Genomic DNA, 11,577 nt, shown 5'->3' on the forward strand with positions numbered 1-11,577 from the left:
ACTCAATTTTTGAGGTGGAAAAAACTTTGCCAAGAAGGCATTGACTTGCTTTTCCCAAGAGTTCAAGCTTTCTTTAGGTTGTGAGTCCAACCATATCCTAGCTCTGTCTCTTATAGCAAAAGGGAATAGCATAAGTCTGTAGATTTCAGGGTCAACCCCATTGGTCTTGACAGTGTCACGGATTTGCAAGAATTCAGCTAAAAACTGATGAGGATCTTCCAATGGAAGTCCATGGAACTTGCAATTCTGTTGCATTAGAGAAACTAATTGAGGCTTAAGCTCAAAGTTGTTTGCTCTAATGGCATGGATAGAGATGTTTCTCCCATAGAAGTCGGGAGTAGGTGCAGTAAAGTCACCCAGCACCTTCATTGCATTGTTGGCATTGTTGTTGTTTTCGGCTGCCATGGGTTCTTCTTCTTTGAAGATTTCTGTTAGGTCTTCTATAGAGAGTTGTGCCTTAGCTTCTCTTAGCTTTCACTTCAAGGTCCTTTCAGGTTCAGGGTCAGCCTCAACAAGAATGCTTTTGTCTTTGCTCCTGCTCATATGAAAGAGAAGAGAACAAGAAAATATGGAATCCTCTATGTCATAGTATAGAGATTCCTTGAGGTGTCAGAGGAAAAGAAAAATAGAAGGAGAGGTAGAAGAATTCGAACCTATCAAAAGAGATGGAGTTCGAATTGTTCATTGTGGAGGAGTGTTAGTCCATAAATAGAAGGATGTGAGAAGAGGGGAAGAAATTTTTGAAAATAAGTAACAGATTTTAAAATCATTTTGAAAAATACTGATTGATTTTCGAAAACTAAGTGGAAAAGAAATCAAGTGATTTTTGAAAAAGATTTTGAAATTAGAAATTAAAAAGATATGATTGAAAAACTATTTTTGAAAAAAATGTGATTAAAAAGATATGATTCAAAAGTTATGATTTTAAAAAGATATGATTGAGAAGATATGATTTGAAAAACTATTTAAAAAGATTTGATTTTGAAAATTAATGACTTGGTTAACAAGAAAAGATATGATTCAAACATTAAACCTTTCTCAATAGAAAAGGCAACATACCTGAAATGTTGAATCAAATTATTAATTGATAGCAAGTATTTTTGAAAATGGAAAGAAATTGATTTTGAAAACATATGATTGAAAAGATATGATTTGAAAAAGATTTGATTTTGAAAAATTTTGAAAACTTGAAAAAAAATTGAATTAAAAAACAGAATCTTCCCTCTTGTGCCATCCTGGCGTTAAACGCCCAGAATGGTATACATTCTGGCGTTTAACGCCCAAAACTCGCCCCTTTTGGGTGTTAAACGCCCAGCCAAGCACCCTGGCTGGCGTTTAAACGCCAGTTTTCCTTCTTCACTGGGCGTTTTGAACGCCCAGCTTTTTCTGTGTAATTCCTCTGCTGTATGTTCTGAATCTTCAATTCTCTGTATTATTGACTTGAAAAGGCACAAATTAAAAATATTTTTGAATTTTTAATGATGAGGAATAATCAAAATGCAACTAAAATCAAATAACAATGCATGCAAGACACCAAACTTAGAAGTTTGTATACTATTGACACTAATAAAATGAGAATACATATGAGAAACAACAAAACACTCAAGACAAGAGAATTTAAAGATCAGAACAAGGAAATCATCAAGAACATCTTGAAGATCAATGAAGACACATGAATGAATTCAAAAGAATGCAAGAAGAATAGAGACATGCAATTGACACCAAACTTAAAATGAGACACTAGACTCAACAAGAAACATAAAATATTTTTGGTTTTTATGATTTTGTAATTTTTTTGGATTTTTCGAAAATTAAGTGGAAAAGAAAATAAAGATATCAAAATTCTTAATGAGAATTCCAGGAATCATGTAATGTTAGTCTAAAGGTTCAGTCTAAAGGAATTATACATGGCTAGCCAAGCTTCAGCAGGACATTGCATTCAAGAGCTAAATTGATGAGGATCAATCAGCTTTGGTGATGATAAGAACATCACCTTGAAACACTAGAATTCATTCTTAAGAACTCTGAAGAAAAATACCTAATCTAAGCAACAAGATGAACCGTCAGTTGTCCAAACTCAAAACAATTCCCAGCAACGGCGCCAAAAACTTGGTGCACGAAATTGTGATCATCAATGGCGCCATCAACATGGTACGCTCAATTGCAATCTCAACTCTTTATCACAACTTCGCACAACTAACCAGCAAGTGTACTGGGTCGTCCAAGTAATAAACCTTACGCGAGTAAGGGTCGATCCCACGGAGATTGTTGGTATGAAGCAAGCTATGGTCACCTTGTAAATCTTAGTCAGGCAGATTCAAATGGTTATGGATGATATACGAATAAAGCATAAAGATAGAGATACTTAGGTAATGCATTAGTGAGAATTTCAGATAAGCGTTTGGAGATGCTTTGTCCCTTCCGTCTCTCTGCTTTCCTACTGTCTTCATCCAATCCTTCTTACTCCTTTCCATGGCAAGCTGTATGTTGGGCATCACCGTTGTCAGTGGCTACAATCCCGTCCTCTCAGTGAAAATGTTTAACGCACCCTGTCACAGCACGGCTAATCATCTGTCGGTTCTCAATCAGGTTGGAATAGAATCCATTGATTCTTTTGCATCTGTCACTAACGCCCAGCCTTCAGGAGTTTGAAGCTCGTCACAGTCATTCAATCATTGAATCCTACTCAGAATACCACAGACAAGGTTTAGACCTTCTGGATTCTCTTGAATGCCGCCATCAATTCTAGCTTATACCACGAAGATTCCGATTAAGGGATCCAAGAGATATCTACTCAATCTAAGGTAGAACGGAGGTGGTTGTCAGGCACACGTTCATAGGTGAGAATGATGATGAGTGTCACGGATCATCACATTCATCAAGTTGAGGAACAAGTGATATCTTAGAACAAGAACAAGCTGAATTGAATAGAAGAACATTAGTAATTGCATTAATACTCGAGGTACAGTAGAGCTCCACACCTTAATCTATGGTGTGTAGAAACTCCACCGTTGAAAATACATAAGAACAAGGTCTAGGCATGGCCGAATGGCCAGCCTCCCAATGATCTAAGAACTAGGCATCCAAAGATGATCCTAAGATCTAAAATGATCAAAAGATGATCAAAAGATGATCCAAAGATGAAAATACAATAGCAAAAGGTCCTATTTGTAGAGAACTAGTAGCCTAGGGTTTACAAAAATGAGTAAATGACATAAAAATCCACTTCCGGGCCCACTTGGTGTGTGCTTGGGCTGATCATTGAAGCTTTTTCGTGTAGAGACTTCTCTTGGAGTTAAACGCCAGCTTTTGTGCCAGTTTGGGCGTTTAACTCCCATTCTTGTGCCAGTTCCGGCGTTTAACACCGGGTAGTTTTTGAGCTGATTTGGAACGCCGGTTTGGGCCATCAAATCTCGGGCAAAGTATGGACTATTATACATTGCTGGAAAGCCCAGGATGTCTACTTTCCAACGCAGTTGAGAGCGTGCCAATTGGGCTTCTGTAGCTCCAGAAATTCCACTTCGAGTGCAGGGAGGTCAGAATCCAACAGCATCTGCAGTCCTTTTCAGCCTCTGAATCAGATTTTTGCTCAGGTCCCTCAATTTCAGCCAGAAAATACCTGAAATCACAGAAAAACACACAAACTCATAGTAAAGTCCAGAAAAGTGAATTTTAACTAAAAACTAATAAAAATATAATAAAAACTAAGTAAAACATACTAAAAACATACTAAAAATAATGCCAAAAAGCGTATAAATTATCCGCTCATCAAAGTTTCATGGACTTCCATCAGAAGATCCTCATAAGTTCTTATCTGAATTTTTGTAGATCTGTTATGCTGTTAAGACCAATGGGGTTGATCCCGAGGTCTACAGACTTATGCTTTTCCCTTTTGCTGTAAGAGTCAGAGCTAGAACACGGTTGGACTCACAACCTAGAGAAAGCCTGAACTCTTGGGACAAGCTGGTCAATGCTTTTTTGACCAAATTCTTTCCACCTCAAAAGATGAGTAAGATCAGAATGGACGTTCAAACCTTCAGACAGAAGAAAGGTGAATCCCTCTATGAAGCTTGGGAAAGATACAAGCAATTAACCAAAAGGTGTCTTTCTGACATGTTTCCAGAATGGAGCATCATATGTATATTCTATGATGGTCTATCTGAAATGTCAAAGATGTCACTAGATCATTTTGCTGGTGGATCCCTTCATTTGAAAACGCCTGCAGAAGCCCAGGAACTCATTGAGATGGTTGCAAATAACCAGTTCATGTACACTTATGAAAGAAATCCTGTAAATAATGGGATGAATCAGAAGAAAAAAGTTCTTGAGATTGATACTCTGAATGCCATATTGGCTCAGAATAAAATATTGACTCAGCAAGTCTTTATAATTTCTCAGAATCTAATTGGATTGCAAGCTGCATCCGGCAGTGCTAAAGAAGCCTCCTCTGAAGGAGAAGCTTATGACCCTGAGAATCCTACAATGGAAGAAGTGAATTACATGGGAGAATACTATGGAAACACCTATAATCCTTCATGGAGAAATCATCCAAATTTCTCATGGAAAGATCAACAGAAGCCTCAACAAGGCTTCAATAACAATAATTGTGGGAGAAATAGGTTTGGCAATAGCAAACCTTTTCCATCGTCTTCTCAGCAACAGATAGAGAATTCTGAGCAGAGCCTCTTTGGCTTAGCAAACATAGTCTCTGATCTATCTAAGGCCACTCTCAGTTTCATGACTGAGGCATGGTCCTCCATTAGAAATTTGGAGGCATAAGTGGGTTAGCTGAGTAAAAGAGTTACTGAAACTCTTCCTAGTACTCTCCCAAGCAATACAGAAGAGAATAAAAAAAAAACAGTGCAAGGCCATCTACACGTCCAACATGGTCAAACCTGTAGAGGAGGGAAAGGCAGTGATTCCCAGTGAGGAAGACCTTATGGGACGTCCACTGGCTAATAAGGAGTTCCCTATTGAGGAACCAAAGGAGTCTGAGGCTCATCTAGAGACCATAGAGATTCCACTAAACTTTCTATTACCATTCATGAGCTCTGATGAGTATTCTTCCTCTAAAGAAGATGAAGTTATTACTGAAGAGCAAGTTGCTCAGTATTTAGGAGCAATCATAAAGCTGAATGCCAAGTTATTTGGTAATGAGACTTGGGAGGATGAACCTCCATTGCTCATTAATGAACTAAACGCCTTGGTTCAGCTGAAGATACCTCAAAAGAAATCAGATCCCGGAAGGTTCTTAATACCTTGCACCATTGGCACCATGACCTTTGAGAAGGCTCTGTGTGACCTGGGGTCAAGTGTAAACCTCATGCCACTCTCTGTAATGGAGAAACTAGGGATCTTTGAGGTACAAGCTGCAAGAATCTCACTAGAGATGGCAGACAAATCAAAGAAACAAGCTTATGGACTTGTAGAGGATGTCTTAGTGAAGGTTGAAGGCCTTTAAATCCTTGCTGACTTCATAATCCTAGACACTGGAAAGGATGAGGATAAATCCATCATCCTTGGAAGACCCTTCCTAGCCACAACAAGGGCTATGATTGATGTGGACAGAGGAGAGTTAGTCCTTCAATTGAATGAGGGCTACCTTGTGTTTAAGGCTCAAGGATTTTCTTCTGTAAACATGGAGAAGAAGCATGAAAAACTTCTCTCAATACAGAGTTAGACAGAGCCCCCACACTCAAACTCTAAGTTTGGTGTTGGGAGGCCACAATCATGCTCTGAGCATCTATGAAGCTCTGAAAAGAGCTCACTGTCAAGCTATTGACATTAAAGAAACGCTTATTGGGAGGCAACCCAATTTTATTTTATTTATCTATGTTATTTTATGTTTTCTTTAGGATCATGATCATGTGGAGTCACAAAAACAACTGCAAAAATTAAAGAAAAATAAAAAACAGTATCAAAAATGGCACACCCTGGAGGACGAGTTTACTGGCGTTTAAACCCCAGTAAGGATACCGAAATGGGTGTTTAACGCCCAGCCTGGCACCATTCTGGGTGTTTAAATGCCAGAAATGGGCAGCAGTTTGGAAACTGGCGTTTAAACGCCAGTAAAGGTATAAAATGGGCGTTTTCTGGCACCATTCTGGGCGTTTAAACGCCAGAAAAGGACAGCAGACTGGCATTAAAACGCAAGGAAATGGCAGTAACCTGGCATTTAAATGCCAGAAAGGCACACAGAGGGGCGTTTAACGCCAGCAAGGTATAGGGATGTAAAATCCTTAACACCTCAGGATTTGTGGACCCCACAGGATCCCCGCCTACCTCAACTCACTATCACTCCTCTTCACACCTTTCCATAACACTCTTTCCAAACCACTATTCTCCTATCAAATCCATCCACTCTTCCCCAAAAACCCCACCATCAAGCCCCACATACCTCACCATTCAAATTTAAAACACTTCCCTCCCAAACACACCCACTTCAATTCGGCCACCCACCACTCTCTTTCCCTATATATAGCCCTCCTTACCACCTTCAATTTCACACATCCTAACCCACTAAACCCCCCTTGGCCGAACCCTTCACACACTTCTATCTCCTCTATTTCTTCTTTTTCTCCTCTTTTCTTTCTTCTTTTGCTTGAGGACGAGCAAACCTTTTAAGTTTGGTGTGGAAAAAGCCTTGCTTTTTTGTTTTTCCATAACCATTAATGGCACCTAAGGCCGGAGAAACCTCAAGGAAGAGGAAAGGGAAGGTAATTGCTTCCACCTCTGAGTCATGGAAGATGGAAAGATTCATCTCAAAAGCCCATCAAGACCACTTCTATGAAGTTGTGGCCAAGAAAAAGGTGATCCCTGAGGTCCCTTTCATATTTAAAAGGAGTAAATATCCAGAGATCTAACATGAGATTAGGAGAAGAGGGTGGGAAGCTCTCACCAATCCCATTCAACAAGTCAGAATCTTAATGGTTCAAGAGTTCTATGCTAATGCATGGATCACTAGAAACCATGATCAAAGTATGAACCCGAACCCAAAGAATTGGCTCACAATGGTTCGGGGGAAATACTTAGATTTCAGTCCGAAAAATGTGAGATTGGTGTTCAACTTGCCAATTATGCAAGGAGATCTTCATCCTTTCACAAGAAGGGTCAACTTTGATAAAAGGTTGGACCAAGTCCTCATGGACATCTGTGTGGAAGGAGCCCAATGGAAGAGAGACTCTAAAGGCAAGCCGGTTCAACTAAGAAGGCTTGACCTCAAACCCATGGCTAGAAGATGGTTAGAGTTCATCCAACGCTCTATTATTCCTACTAGCAACCAGTCCAAAGTAACTGTGGATCGGGCTATCATGATCCATAGTATCATGATTAGAGAGGAAGTGGAAGTTCATGAGATCATACCTCTAGAACTATACAAGGTTACAAACCTTCCACTTTAGCAAGGTTAGCCTTCCCTCATCTCATCTGTCACCTATGCAATTTAGCTGGAATTGTCATAGAGGAAGACACCCTCATTGAAGAGGACAAGCCCATCACCAAAAAGAGGATGGAGCAAACAAGAGAGCCCACTCATGGACATCAACAAGCGCATGAGGAAGTTCCTCATCAAGAAATCTCTGAGATACCTCAAGGGATGCATTTTTTTCCACACAACTATTGGGAGCAACTCAACACCTCCTTAGGAGATTTGAGTTCCAACATTGAGCAACAAAGGATGGAGCACTAAGAGCATTCCATTATCCTCCATGAAATTAGAGAGGACCAAAAAGCCATGAGGGAGGAGCAATAAAGGCAAGGAAGAGACATTGAGGAGCTCAAGCATTCCATAAGATATTCAAGAGGAAGAACTAGCCACCATCACTAAGGTGGACCCGTTCTTTATTTTCCTTATTCTTATTTTTCTATTTTTTGATTTTTACGCTTTATATTTGACTATGTTTCAGTTTTATTACATGATCATTAGTGTCTAGTGTCTATGTCTTAAAGCTATGAATAATTCAATGAATCCTTCACCTTTCTTAAATGAAAAATGTTCCTAATTACAAAAGAACAAGAAGTACATGAATTTCAAATTTTATCTTGAAATTAGTTTAATTATTTTGATGTAGTGGCAATACATTTTGTTTTCTGAATGAATGCTTGAACAGTGCATATTTTTTATAGTGAAGTTTATGAATGTTAAATTTGTTGGCTCTTGAAAGAATGATGAAAAAAAAGAGAAATGTTATTGATGATCTGAAAAATCATAAAATTGATTCTTGAAGCATGAAAAAGCAGTGAATAACAAAGCTTGTGAAAAAAAAGTGGTGAAAATTAAAAGAAAAAAAAGAAAAAAATAAGAAAAAGCATGCAGAAAAAGCCAATAGCCCTTAAAACCAAAAGGCAAGGGTAAAAATGATCCAAGGCTTTGAGCATTAATGGATAGGAGGGCCCAAAGGAACAAAATCCTAGCCTAAGCGGCTAAATCAAGCTGTCCCTAACCATGTGCTTGTGGCATGAAGGTCCAAGTGAAAAGCTTGAGACTGAGTGGTTAAAGTCGTGAACCAAATAAAAAAGAGTGTGCTCAAAAACTCTGGACACCTCTAATTGGGGACTTTAGCAAAGCTGAGTAACAATTTGAAAAGGTTCACCCAGTTATGTGTCTGTGGCATTTATCTATCCGGTGGTAATACTGGAAAACAAAGTGCTTAGGGCCACGACCAAGACTAATAAAGTAGCTGTGTTCAAGAATCAACATACTAAACTAGGAGAGTCAATAACACTATCTTAATTTTAAGTTCCTATAGATGCCAATCATTCTGAACTTCACAGGATAAAGTGAGATGCCGAAACTATTCAGAAGCAAAAAGCTACTAGCCCCGCTCATCTAATTGGAACTAAGCTTCATTGATATTTTGGAATTTACAGTATATTCTCTTCTTTTTATCTTATTTTATTTTTAGTTGCTTGGGGACAAACAACAATTTAAGTTTGGTGTTGTGATGAGCAGATAATTTATACGCTTTTTGACATTGTTTTTACATAGTTTTAGTATATTTTTATTAGTTTTTATGCAAAATTCACATTTCTGAACTTTACTATGAGTTTGTGTATTTTTTATGATTTTAAGTATTTTCTGGCTGAAATTGAGGGATCTGAGCAAAAATCTGATTCAAAGTCTAAAAAAGGACTGATAAACCACTATTTTATGGTTTATCTTGTGCTCAATTGAGTGGATTTTATCAACTCTTTACCCATTTATTCATACTATTTGCATGGTTTTGTATTTGCCTTCCTAATTATGTGCTTTGATTGAAAACATGCTTCTTTGACCTTAATTTTATTAATATTAATTCTCCTTTTATACCATTAGATGCCTTGATATGTGTGTTAAGTGTTTTCAGAGATTACAAGGCAGGAATGGCTCAGAGGATGGAAAGGAAGCATGCAAAAGTGGAAGGAATACAAGAAGTTGGAGAAACTGCTAAGCTGTCCAGCCTGACCTCTTCACTCTCAAACAGTGATAACTTTAGCTACAGAGGTCCAAACGACGCGGTTCCAGTTGCGTTGGAAAGCTAACGTCCGGGGCTTCGATTTGATATATAATTTTCCATAGCTGCCCCGACGCCAAGCGATGCGAACGTGTGGGTCACGCGGACGCGTGACCTGGCAGGAACGCAACCCACGCGGCCGCGTGAGCCATGCGGCCGCGTCACTTTTCCGCGACCTGTACGGACCAGAAAACACTGGAAGTGATTTCTGGGCTGTTTCTGACCCAGTTTTCGGCCCAGAGGACACAGATTAGAGGCTATAAAGTGGGAGAATGCATCCATTCATAATCATTCACTAATAATTCACTTTTCATATTTTATATGTAGTTTTAGAGAGAGAGGTTCTTTCCTCTCTCTCTCTTAGGATTAGGATTTAGGACTACTCTTAGTTTTAGGAGTGATTTTCGATCCCAGGTTCAATATTCCTTTTACTATTTAATTTCGCATCTATTTTTGTTTACTCTGAAGCTTTTATTGTTTTTAATTAATGTTGCCCAATTGGCTGTTGATATTGTCCATGTTAGAATTGACATTTTTATTTAATATAATTTGAGGTATTTCAGTTTATGATTGTCCCTTTTTATTATCCCTAATCTGAAGATATTGTTATTCCAGTAGATTTAATTTCCTTCCTTTTGGTCTTGGTTAAGAAATCAGTAACTCAGGAGTTATCTTAGCTCAACATAATTGATAACTGTTATCTTTACTAATTGAACTGAACTTCAATAATCCCAACCTTTTCTTGGGAAATAAATAGGATTCGAAGGTCAATTAATTAGTCCCTTGACTTTCCTTTGCTTTAGCAAAGGTTGACTAAGTGGAATTAAGATTCAACTTTCATTATTGTTGATAAGAATAACTAAGTCTGGATTTCCAATTTCTCGTACCTTGCCAAAGGATTTGTTTTACAGTATTTATTTATTTTAATTTTCATTTAAATTATTTGCCATACTTGTTCTTCACTCTTGAAACCCAAATTTACAATCTCCATAACCAATAATAAGAACATACCTCCCTGCAATTCCTTGAGAAGATGACCCGAGGTTTAAATACTCGGTTAATAATTTTTAAAGGGGTTTGTTACTTGTGACAACCAAAACGTTTGTACGAAGGGATTTCTGTCGGTTTAGAGACTATATCTACAACGCGACTGTTTTTATGAACTTCTTTACTGGCAAAAATCCCAACGTCAAAATGGCGCCGTTGCCGGGGAATTGCAAACGTGTGCCTTATTATTGGTTATTGTAAATATTTTTCTTTTACTTGTTTATTTGTTTCTCCTTTTTTCCCCTTATTTCTGATAACTACTATGAATTCTCACCCCTCTCGCTTTGAGTTTGGTTCTAACTTTGTTGAAGGAAATAGAAAGCACAGCAGGAATATGCATCAAAGTTCGACCAATCAAGGATGGATGGAGTCAAGAGGATCTAATCAACCCTTTAGGCAACAACACCATCCTAGATATCATGGACAAAGACCAGGCTACAATGCATCCCAAGCTGATAGATATGGTGGACCACCTTGTAGCTACCAACAAGCCCCACCCTATGCTCAGAGATCATCCTTTCAACACAACCTCAACTTGCCACACTCACAAGCCCCTTTCCGTCATTCACCTCCATATGACCCTAACCCTCAACCACCATACCAACCACCTTATGAGCCATATGAACCATACATAGAACCACCCTAATTCCAACCCAATTACTCACAAAAATCACCACCTCCATATTTACCATCTTCATATCCATCAATCCAAGAGCACTATGATTCTATTTATGAAAGCCGAGTGCGTCAAGAGACAAAGGATCGTCTCAAGGAAACAGTGGATCGATGTCAGGCAACCATGCATCAATTGGGGCAAGCAATAATGAGTCAATTAGCTTCCCGGCGCTCAAATATACAAGGATCAGCCACAGCTCCATGTGGACAGTCTAGTGAAGAGCGTAGCATGAAGAAGATACCAGAAACCCCAGTGAACAAGACAGAGAATGAATTCGTACTAGAACAAGTAGAAGAAGCTATCATTGTTCAAGAAGAAGAAGAAGTGGTTGAAGACTTAGGAGATGCAGAACCTCCATGGGAA

At 38.6% G+C, this 11,577-nt stretch overlaps 1 non-coding gene across 1 annotated transcript; it reads right to left on the reverse strand.

Moving 5' to 3' along the window:
* Positions 1-4,011: 4,011 nt before the first annotated feature.
* LOC130952906 (small nucleolar RNA R71) lies at positions 4,012-4,115 on the reverse strand. The gene has a single exon (XR_009075081.1). It is a non-coding gene; the product is annotated as a small nucleolar RNA R71 (small nucleolar RNA).
* Between the last annotated feature and the right edge of the window lie 7,462 nt (positions 4,116-11,577).

This window comes from Arachis stenosperma, chromosome 9 (assembly GCF_014773155.1).
Source record: "Arachis stenosperma cultivar V10309 chromosome 9, arast.V10309.gnm1.PFL2, whole genome shotgun sequence".
Taxonomy (NCBI): Eukaryota; Viridiplantae; Streptophyta; class Magnoliopsida; order Fabales; family Fabaceae; genus Arachis; species Arachis stenosperma.